The sequence below is a fragment of the Mandrillus leucophaeus genome, unplaced genomic scaffold, assembly GCF_000951045.1.
Source record: "Mandrillus leucophaeus isolate KB7577 unplaced genomic scaffold, Mleu.le_1.0 Scaffold263, whole genome shotgun sequence".
In the NCBI taxonomy this organism is placed as follows: Eukaryota; Metazoa; Chordata; class Mammalia; order Primates; family Cercopithecidae; genus Mandrillus; species Mandrillus leucophaeus.
In genome coordinates, this window is record NW_012102732.1 from 2,096,191 (window position 1) to 2,110,764 (window position 14,574).

Consider the following 14,574-nt stretch of genomic DNA (forward strand, 5'->3'; position numbering starts at 1 on the left):
GTCTTGAACTCCTGATCTTAAGTGATCCACCCACCTCAGCTTCCCAAAGTGCTGGGATTACAGGTGTGAGTCCCCGTGTCTGTCCACTTGGTTGCCTTTCGTAGTATTGCCATCACCAAGAAGATGTGCTTGAAAAAACATTTGTCGAATGCATGAATGAATAGCACATGTGAGGCCAAGTGGGTTTTAAACCGTGCCTTATTGTTCTCCCTGCAGTCCGATGAGTTGAGGACTATTTTCATCTCCATTTTACCAGGGAGGAAATGGAGACACTGAATATACAAATGAACAATGGCCAGACCATATATGACAACAGATCTGTGACCTGGCATCTCTGTAGCCACCAGCCAAGGAATCAAAGCACAGCCTCTGCAGAAATCAGTCCAATATGGTCAGGGTCAAAACTTGGTCAATAAACTGACAGCTTCCCTAATTTTTGTTCCTATTTCCAACTTAAGACCAACCAGAGAAAGCCAAACATGCCCTCTAACCAATCACATAAGATGACCACTTCTAATTATTCCCCTACAGCTTCCCAGTGTTGACAGCCTCTGATCAGGCAGACCTGAAGCCACCCCTTTTCTCCCCGGTGACACTTTCCCACTCCTCTGTCTGCTTTTGAGTCTCTGCCAAATGCAAGTAATGGTGGCTGACTCCATTGCTACAGCAAGCTCCAAATAAATAGCCTTTGCTTGTTCATATTTGGATGGTCTTCATTTATGTCCACAAAACTGAGTCTGTTCCATAAAAAGTAACGAGATTATGTCCTCTGCAGCAACATGGATGGAGCCGGAGGCCATTATCCTCAGCAAACTAACATAGGAACAGAAAACCAAATACTGCATGTTCTCATTTAAAAGAGGGAGCTAGACATTGAATACACATGGGCACAAAGAAGGAAACAACAAATACCGGGGCCTACTTGAGGGTAGAGGGTGGGAGGAGAGTGAGGATCAAAAAACGACCTATCAAGTACTATGCTTATTACCTGGGTGACAAAATAACAGGTACCCCAAGCCTCTGTGACACATAATTTACTCATAACAAAGCTGCGCATGTACTCCTTGAGCCTAAAATAAAAGTTGAAAAAACAAACAACCAAAGCTGCACTGAAGGATTGATTGATAACAGCTCAAGGGCACCCAGCTAAGGATGGGCAGGACTAGGGCATGGGCTTGCGTGTTTGGCTCCATAGGCCCTTTGTGTTCACTGTGCCATGCTTTATTTCAAAGAGATTTCTCTCTCTCTCTACCCCAAACTATGGAACCAGTGGTGTGGCTCCAGAAATAAGAATATGTGGAATTGGGGCAGGCAGAAGAAGGCATCTTGGAGGGCAACAGAAAGAAATAAAAAGAAGCAAAGGTTCCCAAGATGGTGGCAGGCAGCTTGGCACAGGCAGCTCAGTTGTGGGACTTCAATCTTCTTCCTTATTTCCAGTCCTCTTCCACTATTCATGAGGCAAAACAAATGCTAAATTTCGTCAGGTTCAAGCCATGTTTCATCTCTGGGGCTGAAAAGGGGAGGCTGGGCCAGTTCTCACCCAACCATAAAGTCTAGGAGCCAGGGAAGGGCCCCAAGGGGGTCATAATCCCTGGGAGCAATGAGGTTACACAGCTGGATTTATTAATGTAGAGAGACCTCTGAAAAGGGGAATCTGTTGGGGTCATCTAGTATTAGCCCTAACTTCTTTTTGTAACTTAATTTTTAAAAAAATTTCCTTAGGTTATTGGGGAACAGGTGGTGTTTGGTTACATGAGTAAATTCGTTAGTGGTGATTTGTGACTCTCAATGATTGAGAGTCAGTCATTGGCCTTTAGGTTGGTATTTGTCTAAAAGCGAGTATGGCAATGGAGAGATTTGTGGGAAAGGAGCAATCAGTACTCCCATTCATGTCAATGGAAGATAATAATAATATTAACGAATAGCCATACCAGGGTGCAGTGGAAAAATTTAAAGGTCTACAAATGGGAGCTCTTCAGGGATCACATCTTTTCTAACGGCCTCTCTCATAGTTGCCTGTTTGTGATGGGAAAAAGCAGAGACTGTCTGCCTCTTCCATTACCAGTAACCGGTTCCTAATTCCTCATCCTGTCATGCCAGGTGTAGGCGTATTTCAGGAACAGAATGTAGAGCCCCGAAATGCTGGCGGGCAAGGACTAGGGATGGGGACGGAAGGACCCCAATGGAGTCATAATCCCTTGGAGCAATGAGTTTACACAGCTGGATTTATTAATGTAGAGAGAGCTCTGCAAAGGGGAATCGGTTGGGGTCATCTGGCATTAGCCCTAACTTCTTTTTTTTTAACTTAAATTTTTTATTTCCTGAGGTTATTAGGGAACAGATGTTTGGTTACATGAGTAAGTTATTTAGTGGTGATTTGTGGGATTTTGGTGCACCCATCACCCAAGCAGTATACCCTGCACACAATTTGTAGTCTTTTATCCCTCACCCCCTTCTCACTTTTTCACTCTGAGTCCTCAAAGTCCATTGTGTCATTCTTAGGCCTTTGCATCCTCATAGCTTAGCTCCCACTTAGGAGTGAGGACATACGATGTTTGGTGTTCCATTCCTGAACTACTTCAGTTAGAATAATAGTCTCCAATCTCATCCAGGTTGCTGCAAATGCCATTAATTAATTCCTTTTTAGGAATGAGTAGTATTTCATCGTATATCTATATATTTCATCGTATATCTATACCACAGTTTCTTTATCCACTCACTGAATAGTATTCCATCATATATATATATATATGTATGTATATATATAATATTACAGCTTCTTTATCCAAACTAACAAACACAGCCCTAACTTCTGATTATCGCAAAGCATTTTCCTTTGGGGAACTGCCCCTCCCTGGTTCCTAGTCTTTATGGTTGGATAAGAACTGACCCAGCCTCCCCTTTTCAGCCCCAGGGATGAAACATGACTTGAACCTGATGAATTTGCATGCATCACTCCTTGAGTCACTACAATTGGTACAGGGATGGTCAAAGAAGAGACCTTGAGGTTGTTAAATTAAAGGTTTGGAGAAGGCAAGCAATGAGAAATAAGAATGACCATGGTGAATTCGTGGGTTAGAGGTATTCCTCTTCCTTTACGTCTTACTGGACAGTCACTTTATCAACAACTTTTGGTTCAGCCTCCCAGATTATCAGCTTGGCTATTCTAACTGGCAGATTATTCAATCTTTTATTTATCTACCTTCTCAGGGTACATTTCCATGGCATGGTGCTGGGTAGATATTAGTTGAATGCACGAATGGAGGCTGGGTGTTACCTCCTATGCGCTATGCCTACAAATCAGGTTGCTCTCTTCATATGGATGGTGGTACTTACCCATGGTTTATCATGGTGGTTAAAATAGCCTAGGTGTGGCTAATCGAGTAGAAAGTGACAACCTCAGGGAGAATCTCACAATTCTACCATTATAGAAAAACAAGGCCAGGCATTGTGACTCATGCCTGTAATCCCAGCACTTTGGGAGACTGAGGTGGGCAGATTACTTGAGGCCAGGAGTTTGAGACCAGCCTGGACAACTTGATGAAACCCCAACTCTACAAAACGTACAAAAATTAGCATGGACATAGTCAGTGTCTGTAATCTCAGCTACCGGGAGGTTGAGTGAGGTAGGAGGATTGCTTGAGCCCAGGAGGCAGAAGCTGTAGTGAGCCATGATAGCACCATTACACTCCAGTCTGGGTGACCTTGCCAAGAAAAAAAAAAGAGAGAAACTAGTTATGGAAATGACAATATTTAGTATTATTTGCATGAAACAAAGTAAGAAATAGATTTGTCATGAAATAAAAAATGCAGTGAAATTTAAAGAAATATTACATTTAGGTACATATTGCAGCTTTCTTCTTAATACACATTGCTATTTACCCCAGTCTCTGGCTTATACTATCACAGACTGGAGTTTAAAACTTACGTTGACTTAGGTTCCAAGACAATGTTTCTCAAAGGGTGGTCCATGAACCACCTGCACTGAACAAACTGAACTGGGATCTCTAGGGTGAGGCAAGAACCTACGTTTGAAAGACACTCCTAGGTGAGCTTATGCACGAGAATCCCTGGGAACAATGTTCTGAATTCATTCCTGAACGGGCATTATGGTGTGTGTTTCTCATGGCCATGCATATCTGAACTCAGTGTGATTCTGTATTATCAAGGGGAAAGGGTGGAGGAGAAAGACAAACACAACCTCTCTTAGAACAAGGCAAACAGATGAGCTCATAAAGCAAGGTGCTATGGGAAAGCATGAAAAGTGAGATGAATTCTGCCTCAAAGGACTTTAATGAGGATTAAAGAAGAAAGGTGGGTTTACAGTGAGATTTGCAGGATATTGAGGTCATGTGGTGTGGAAAAGGAGTCCCCAAAGGAAAAAAAAAGGAGGAATGGGTTATAAGATCTGGGCAAAAAGGAATGTGTAACACCACAGTCTGCTCCACAGGCTGCAGAAATAGCTTGAGTAAGGGACGATGATAAAAACAGACAAACGTGGACTATGTTTTTTTAGTATTGAATGTGTGGCAGGAGCATTGCAAATATCAAGAATAGAGGGATAAAGCTGGAATTGTGGACAGGAACAGTAAAGATCCTGAACATCATGCTGGCAATGAAAAGCTATTTGTTAAATACATAACATCAAATTTGCCATTCTAACCACTTTTAAGTGTCCAGCTCAGTGGCATTAAGCAAATTCAGATTGTTGTACAACCATCACCACCATCCATCTAAAACTCTGCACCCATTCAACATGAACTCCCCATTCTCTCTCCTCCCAGGCCCTGGTAACCTTTATTTTACCTTCTGTCTCCACAAATTTGACTGTTCTAGATACCTCATATAAGCAAATTATACAATATTTGTCCTTTTGCGTCTGGCTTATTTCATTTAGCATAATGTCTTGGGAAGTTTCATTCATGTAGCAAGTATCTGACTTTCCTTTATTTATTTATTTATTTATTTATTTTATTTTTAATTTTTATTTTTGAGATGGAATCTTGCTCTGTTGCCCAGGCTGGAGTGCAGTGGCACAATCTCAGCTCACTGCAACTTTTGCCTCCTGCCTCAGTCTCCTGAGTAGCTGGGACTACAGGCACGTGCCACCATACCCAGCTAATCTTTTTCTGTGTTTTTAGTAGAGACAGGGTTTCATCGTGTTAGCCAGGATGGTCTCAATCTCTTGACCTCATGATCCGCCCACCTTGGCCTCCCAAAGTGCTGGGATTACAGGTGTGAGCCACCGCGCCCGGCCCAACTTCCCTTTATTTTTAAGGCTAAATAGTATTCCTTTGTACATGCATACAAAACATTTTTTAAATCCACTCATCCATTGACGGACATTTGGTTTCTCATTTAATGTTTTTGAAACAAGAACTGTTAACATCTGGGAATTGATGGAGAAATAGGTATTAGGCAGGTTTTTTTGTTTTGTTTTGGTTTGTTTTTTTGAGACAGGGTCTCACTCTGTTGTCCATGCCGGAGTGCAGTGGAGCCATCTCAGCTCACTGCACCCTCCACCTCCTGGGCTCAAGCAATCCTCCCACCTCATCCTCCTGAGTAGCAGGAACTACAGGTGTGCCTCATCACTTCTGGCTAATTCAAAACATTTTTTTTTTTTCCATAGAGACAGGCTTTCACAATATCTCCCAGGCTGGTCTTGAACTCATGAGCTCAAGCGATCCTCCCAAGGGGGTAGGTATTTAGAATGAGGAAGGTACTGCAAGGTCTTCTTTGTGGCCAGACGAAGACTCTGGGCTCTGGCTAACCAAAAGAGATAAATATCAACTAGTAACGACTGCATGGCTACTGTGTTGAAAAATCCCCGTGATTGATTAGCTATGCCTTCCACACTCATGGAGGGAGGAGTGACACCTGCCAGGTATGTGCATTCCTGGTCTAAATTGTTTGAACTTGGGTTATCTTCATAGCCCCACTGGGGAAAGAGGTAGCATCTCTAACCCTTTAACCAGAGACAAGGGAGGATCTTGGCAGTGTCTGAAGGGTCATTTCCAGCTTCAGATTATAGCTCTGGCTTAAGAGGCATGTACAATTCAGCCTCCGCCCTTGGCAATATCTCGAACTGAAGAATCAATGGTTTTTTTATTTTGTTTTCTCTTTCCTCTGCTGAATCATCAGTGGTGAGAATGATGACGAGTGGTGACAGTGCTGGGATTCTTGATCACAGGAATCCGGGTGAGTTCTTCTTCCAGAAAATAAGCATCTGCTGTTTGACCCAAAACTTGTATCGAAGTGAACTTTCTGGGACGGGATGCTTTTGAAAAGCAGGGAGTTTTCATTTGTGCCTGTCACCCCAAGCTATGTTGATTCATTCATTCATTTGTAATGGGCTTCCCCGATTTTTCTAGCAATTCTTCTCTCTTTTTCTGTGGTGACAGTGCTTTGCTTTTCCCCAGGGGAAGTGCTGCTCTTCTATTCCCTCTGGCCTCAGTGGGGCTTTCCATCAAGGTGTCCTGCCCAGTTCCAGCTCCCAGCCACAAAGATGGTTCCAGGATGAAGACTGGCCAGTCAGAGTTTTTTACATCCCTGGCCCCAGAGAGTGATTCAGGGAGAAAATCATGTCCCAAACATGTCCTTTGAGAGTTTATACTTATGCATGGCAAAAGTAGAGATCTTTCACTTAGGTCAGGGATTGGCAAACTTTTTTTCTGTAAAGGGCTGGATGGTAAATATTTTAGGCTTTTTGGGCTATTCAGTCTGTGTTGCAGCTACTCAATGCTGCTGCCTCTAGTGCAAAAGTATCCATAGACTATAGATACTTCAATGAATGGGTGTGGCTGTATTCTAATAAAACTTTATTTACAAAAATGAGCAACGGGCCTCATTTGATCCATTGGCAATCCTTGTCTTAAACTAAAACCATTGGAATGTAGGAATCTAGGACCTACCTCATGAAGAGAGCCATCTTGAAATGAACTCAGGGGAAAAATTAAGAGAGAATGGACAACAGTCGCTGACTCCTGGATTTAGCCATGCCTGAAGGCAGCTGCCCCTTGGACAAGCGAGTTATGTCATCCAACATGATCTTTTACTGCTGGTGGTAATTTGATATGGGTTCTTTCATTAAACAGAATCCTGGCTCCTAGGGACCTCTCCAGCCATCTGGTCTGGGAGTCTTAAAATTGTACAATGAACTGGAAAGGCCCATCAACAACCAAGCAGGAAGAGGACAGGGACTTTTCAAAATCTGAGTTCAGAGGCCTCCACCGAACTTTCCCATTGGCCAGAAGCAGGGAGGCTGATCTTGTCCACCTATCCCCTGCCCCCGCCCAAGTCCTATATATTCTTTCAACCATTTATTGAGTGCCTAGTATTTGCCAGGCCCTGAGGCTTGACCTAGAAGGAAGGGTAGAATGGACACGTGTTCCATTGTATAGCACATGCCCAGTGTGTGTGCTGTGGGCACCTGCATACCATATTTCATGCCATCCTTCCAGCAGCCCGAAGAAATAGGATTGTTATTTCTATCTTCCACATAAGAAATCATCAGCAATAGAGCTGAAGAGGGTTAAGTGATTTGCTCAAAGTAACGCAGATAGAAAGTGATGGATCTAGGATATAAACCCAGCTCTGGAAGTTCAATCCATTTACCCCACCAGTACCATTGCTGTCTTCCCTAAGAAGAGACCGAGAGTGCCGGCTCTGGTCCTTGTCATAGAAAAAGCACATTTATAATAAGCCTGCATCTTACACGGATGAGGAAAAGAGTGAAGGAAAGTCAACGGCACCTGTCACCTGGCTCACCGGGAGCATTATAAACAAGCGTGGGCCCGTTAGCTGTAAATGCAGACCAGCTATTCTTTCAAGTAAATTGGTAGTGCTGTATTAGAAAATCTCTCTCTGCAAAATGCTAGCAATGCAGTGGTGCTTAAATTTTATGTATGCAAGATGATGACTAGATATATAAAATGGGAAGAAAAAAAATCTGCAACTGACAAGAATTGGATACATAATTATTATTGTTTCCCCTCTCTCCCAGTTTCTTTCCCAAACAGTTCTGGAGTGAGAGTTTCCTTATGGAGAAAGTTAACAATAAAACTGCTGACTGTAAGTGGGTACAGGGCACTGTATGTTTCTCAGCATATGGGGATGCTGAGAAACTGGCAATCTCTGCTTTTCTGGAGACGAATCAAAGACTTTTGTCACTGGTAACGTTGCAGCCTATTTAAAAATAGTGATGGTTCTTACCAAATGGATGGAGTCTGTCTTTGTCGTCCAGGCTGGAGCGCAGTTGCACAATCTCAGTTCACTGCAACCTCTGCCACCTGGGCTCAAGTGATTCTCCTGCCTCAGCCTGTAGAGTGCTGGGATTACAGGTGCCCCCCGCCACACTCAGCTAATTTTTGTATTCGTAGTAAAGACGGGGTTTCATTATGTTGGCCCGGCTGGTCTTGAACTCCTGACTGGTCTTGAACTCAAGTGATCTGCCTGCCTCGGCCTCCCAAAGTGATGGAATTACAGGTGTGAGCCACTGTGTCTGTCCTGTTAATTGATATTGATGCTACCTCCTTCCACTCCAAAGATGCCACTTGCAGACATGCATAGTCAGTTTTCAGAGTCCACTTGTGAGATAAGGTTTTGATGGGGACATGAGGGGCTCTTCTCAGACCACGCCCACTGCAGCGCCTGGATCAGGAAGAGCCTTGGGTTCTTCAACGAATGAATCATGCTTGTGTACAAGGTCAGCCTGGTCAAACCCTCATTTTCATGAGCAACCGCAAATGTCCTGTCTTATCAGGATCCCAGCGAGAGAATAAGCAATAATGGTATCTTGACTGCTGCTTTGCAAAATCACCATTTCATCTCACCTTGTCCTTCCCTCTCCTTGTCTTTCTGTCTTCCCCTCTGTTCTGCAGAGCCAGCCTCTCCCGTTCGCTCTTAAAATTAAAAGGGACTAGCAAATGGCTAGGCAGCCTTGACACACTCTTGCAGCATCAAACACTCTGGTTGGTTTGGGGCTGCTTCTGCCAGGGGCAATCAGCCCTGAAAGTTCGAAACAGTTGTCTAACAGGAAGTTTCAGGCCTCACCATCTGTGGGCTGGGGCACTGCTGTTGAGAATAATGTTAGGCAGCCTGTGCCATCTTCAGATTCAGCAGAAAAAGAAAACACAATATAGATATTTTCATTTGCAGAAATAAAAAGAGATCAGCTTGGGGCTGTGAACTGGTGCAGCATCTGAGCAAATCTAACAAGATGAGTTCATCTTGAAGGAATAGAGGGAAGCTATTTAGAGTGTCAGCTCTGAAGTTGGGTGAGAATCCTAGCTCCACCACATTGAGACTCTTACTGAAACTCTAATACTTGTTTTTCCCATCTGTGAAATGGGTTATTCGGTCCTTAGCCCATAGCAGAGAGGAATCCATTTCTGAGAATGGTTTTATGGCCCTCATGGGGTGAGAGGCTAGAGGAGGGTGAACCCTTGAGTGAAGCTGCTGGAGGCACCGTATCGGTATAGACTCTGTCAATATTTGCTGCAAAGAAACAATGTTTGTAAGCAGGCACTGATTTTGAAAAGACCTATATATTCCACATCTTTCAGTTGAAGAAACTCTGGGTTTGTGACCTTGTGCAAATCGCTTTAATATCTCCATGCCTCACTTTTCTTAAACGTAAAATGGAAGTTACTAGTGCTTACCTCATAAAATTGTGTGGATTTGGCCGGGCGCGGTGGTTCACGTCTGTAATCCCAGAACTTTGGGAGGCCGAGGCGGGCGGATCACGAGGTCAGGATATCGAGACCATCTGACCAACGTGGTGAAATCCTGTCTCTACTAAAAATACAATTAGCCAGGCGTGGTGGCATGTGCCTGTAATCCTAGCTACTGGGGAGGCTGAGGCAGGAGAATCGCTTGAACCCAGGAGGCAGAGGTTGCAGTGAGCCGAGATTGGGCACCATTGCACTCCAGCCCGGTCGACAGAGCAAGATTCCGTCTAAAAAAAAAATTATGTGGATTTAATGAGTCAAGACAAATGAAACACTTAGATTAGTGCCTGACATACAGTATGTGCCCAATAAATTAGATATGGTTATTAGATTGTCATCGGTACTCTTGTTTGCATATGGCCAGCCGGACTGGATTCAGCTAGGGCAAAAGATGGTGTGTGGGTTATGGGCATAGTAACCCAACTACGGACAGGATGGAAATACAGCAAGAGAGGGGTTCTCTTTCTCCTCCTACCTCTCAGCTTTCTTCTATATTCCTGCCAAGCATTTATTTTGTCTTTCTGAGAATGGCTTTCGTTAGCCCCCATGGCCACCAATAGGTAAAAGTTAGACTTTTCTTAGGTTTTCCACCAGAGAGGGCAGTATCCCACTTCCAGGCCCAGGTAGGAAAATCCTGGGGAAGAGGAATGATTGGGTTGGCTTCTATCATGTTCCTGCCTCTTAGACCAATCACTGTGGCCAGGGTGGTGAGGTCCTATGATTGGCTGAGTTTTAATCACATGACTGTTGGACGTCCTGTAATTGGCTCAGTTTTAATCACATGACTAAGGTCCTATGATGGGCTCAGATTCAGTCGCATGACTTTTCTCGGGGACTGTATGTATGATTGATATGAAAGAAAGAGCATTTCCCCAAAGAAAGGACATGCGGGACAGACAGAGGAATGGATGTCTGTTATAGTAGAAGAAGAGCCCAGCATATTTTCTAGCATGCAGCAGGACCTCAGCAGATCAGCCTTCATCTGTTAGTCCCAGCCTCAAGGGTCCTTCTCTATAAAATGGGCATCTCCTATTACTACTAGTGAGGATGAAATAACATACTTTAGTACCTAGTAGTGCAGAAACGTATTAGGTGCTTTGTGAATTTCTTTGTCCTTCCCCTTTCTATAGCCAGAGATGTAGGAAGACCACCATATGAGTAACTCAAATTATACACTGCTGGTGGGCATGTAAATTAGTTCGGCTGCTGTGGAAGGCAGTTTGGAGATTTCTCAAAGAACTAAAAATAGAACTACCGTTGGATTCAAGAATCCTATTACTGGGTATATACCCACAGGATCACAAATCATCCTGCCAAAAAGATATATATTCTTGTATGTTCATCACAGCATTATTCACACAGCAAAGATGTGGAATCAACCTAGATGTCCATCAGTGGTGGGCTGGATAAAGAAAACGTGGTGCATATACACCATGGAATACCATGCAGCCATGAAAAAGAACGAAATCATGCCTTTTGCGGCAACATAGATGCAGCCGGAGGTCATTCCCCCAAGCAAATCAATGCAGAAACAGAACATCAAATACCACATGCTCTCACTTATAAGTGGAAGCTACACATCGGGTGCACATGGACATAAAGATGAGAACGACAGGCACTGGGGACTACCAGAGTGGGGAGGGATGGAGGGGGTAAACGCTGACAAACTAGGTTGGGTACTGTCTACGCTCATTACCTGGGTGATGAGTTCAGCCATACCCCAAACCTCAGCATCATACAATATACCCAGGTAACAAACCTGCACATGTACCCCCTGAAACTAAATTAAAAAGTGAAAAAGAAAAAATACCCAAAGCTTCTGAAGGAAATGTGCTTGAGAGCTGCCTCCCTGCACGACCCCAGAAACTCCAAAGCAAATGTAAGTTGAGAAACACTGCACTTACCACTTAGTAATTAGGCCGTGATTGTTGTTTATCTGTGCGCTGTACTGTAACTCCCTCTGCCTGAGGCTGGTGCTGGAGCTCGGAAAATACAATTTCCTCCAAACTAATTTAGTTTTAAGAGGAAAATGAAAGTTTAAAGTAGTTTAATGTTTCAGCAAAACCATAATGGCTGGGGAAGATTGGACGATGTGAACCAATAAAGCACCCTAATTCTGATAATAACTCAAGGCTTAACTCTTCCCACATCAAAACCTATCCTGAAGCTGACACTTGGCACGAGACAACATGGCTTCAGCCGATGGTTGAGCAGTCATTCTTCTTTATTTATTTTAATTTATTTATTTTTAATCAACAGCATCACTTTTGACTTTAGTAGAACCATAAAGACACAGCTGTTAATACCATTTATGGAGCCCTGTAGTTAAACCTTTAGAGACGACCTCAGGATTTATTCGTTTCCATCTGCAAGTTTTCCCCAGACCTAGGGTTCTCAGGAGGAGTCCCATCCTCGGGCTGAACATGTAAGATAGTTGTTGAAAATCCCCGAGTCAAAACATTAGTTCTAAAACTTGAAACCTTTGAGATTCTCAGTTTCTCATGTACAAAATAGGCAGAAAGAGAAGGAATTTGTAGGGTTGTTGTGAGAATTAAATGGGATAGTGGTGATACTAGGCACTTGGCCAATAAGACTGAAGTGGTGGGTTGTGGGGGAGAGAGAGAGAGAGAGAGAGAGAAGGGAGAGCAGGAGGGAGAACTAAGAACACAGCATCCATTCTTTTGCTACACATTTTTATTTTTTTTTCAACTTTTATTTTAGATTCAGGGGGGTATATATGCAGGTTTTGTTTGTTTGTTTTTAACCTGGTATATTGTGTGATGCTGAGGTTTGGTGTGTGATTGAATCCATAACCCAGGTAGTAAGCACAGTATCCAATAGTTAGTTTTTCAAACCTTGTCCCCCTGCTGTTCTCCCTACTCTAGTGGTGTGCAGTGGCTATTGTTCCCATTTTTATGTCCATGGGTACCTAATATTTAGCTCCCACTTATAAGTCAAAACATCTGGTGTTTGGTTTTCTGTTCTTGTGTTAATTTGCTTAGGAAAATTGCCTCCACCTACATTCATAGTTCTGCAAAGGACATGATCTTTGCTTTTTTTTTTGTGGCTGCATAGTATTCCATGGTGCACATTTTCTTTATCCAGCCCATCATGGATGGGCCCCTAAGTTGATTTCATTGCTATTGTGTATTGTCTTTTCTATTGTGAATAGTGCTTTGATGACTGTGTGAGTGTATGTGTCTGTGTGGTAGAAAGATTTATTTTCCTTTGGGTATATACCGAATAATGGGGTTGCTGGGCTGAATGGTTGTTCTAAGTTCCTTGAGAACTCTCCAAAGTGCTTTCCGCAATGAACTAATTTACATTTTCATCAACAGAGGTTAAGTCTTCCCTTTTCTCCACAGCCCCACCAGCATCTGCATTTTTTGACTTTTTAATAATAGCCATTACGATTGGTGTCAGTTGACGTTTCATTGTGGTTTTGATTTTTTGCCACACTCCATGGCTGGCATTATCATGCTACCTGAGGATCCATGAAGCCACAGGACATGGAACCTGACTCAAGGAGTTTCCGGTCTCACTGGGGATATAAGGAAGCAATCAGAGGATCTCAGTCCTTCAGTGCTGCAGTGTTCTCATTTCTAAAATGGGAATAATCCTGGAACCAATTTCGTAGGGTTGTTGGTGGATTCAACGTGTCAAGCTTTTAGAAGAGGCTCTGGCATATAATTAGTGCTCAGGGCATATTGGCTGGCTTTTTATTTTCTTATAGGAAAACAATTTATTAACAGAAAAATATTTTGAAGATTCCTGTCCACAGACGGCAACCACGGTGACCCTCCTTCCTGTGAGTGCTGTCAGAGGGGATTGGAGTGACGTATTCATTCTGCCAGATCTTCCTACCTGAGCAGGCAAGGGGCTCTGAGGGACATCTGGGCCCCGGGTCCAGGAGTCTTGTTCTTATTTCCTCCTGTGGCCCGGAGTTTGATGTGTAGGGCAGAGATGTCCAGCTCCTTGCACCTCTGGGCCACGTCCTGGGTGGCCAGCATGGCAGCATATGGCGAGGATTCATCTGGGCCTGCCTTCACCTTCATCCCACCAGTAACAAGGCAAAGGGTTTCTTTGCCAGAAAGATCTAAAAGAACATAAATTATGCCCTTTGCAGCAAATGGATGCAACTGGAGGCTGCATCTTCCAGCCATGGACAAAAGTGACATGGACCAAAGTGTCAATGAAGGATGCAAAAATTTGACAGACACCAAATACATTCTCTCTCCTACACCCACCTGAGGTCCAAGGCTGATGATTTGCTCTTCCTTTTTTTCTTTCCCTTTCGAGGTGCCATTTCTACATGTCATCTCCCACTTGCTGGATTTTAAGACTGACAATTCGCAAATGCTCCACATTGACAAGGGTGACCTAGAACTGGCAAATGTCTTAGATGGCCGTTTTCTGAGAATCTCCAGTTCGTGGGGCTGGCAGTGTTCAGCATTCAGAATTTCCTTATATACCAATGCTTGCATCGCTGATCTTGGTTTTGTGTTTTTTAAGTATGTTTATGCATTGATACTGAGAAAACTTCCTTGTGATGATGTGACAAAACTGATTATTATCATACTTAAAGTATAAAACTTCCACTCCCCCTAGTTAACCACTGTTCTGGTTTCTTTCACTATGTATTAATTTTGCCTCTTTTAGAATTTAATGTAAATGGGATCATGGAGTATGTCTTCTTTTGACAAAGGCTGATCCCCAGCAAGGTATCTTTGATGCTTATCTGTGTTATGTGATATGCATTACATGTATCAAACTTTTTATTGCTGAATACTATTCCTTCCTTTCTCAGGGAGAGTGCTACTGGTCTTGGATTTGAGGACCTGGGAAT

At 43.3% G+C, this 14,574-nt stretch overlaps 1 pseudogene; it reads right to left on the reverse strand.

Moving 5' to 3' along the window:
* Positions 1–13,473: 13,473 nt before the first annotated feature.
* On the reverse strand, positions 13,474–14,212 carry LOC105542609 (annotated as a pseudogene).
* Between the last annotated feature and the right edge of the window lie 362 nt (positions 14,213–14,574).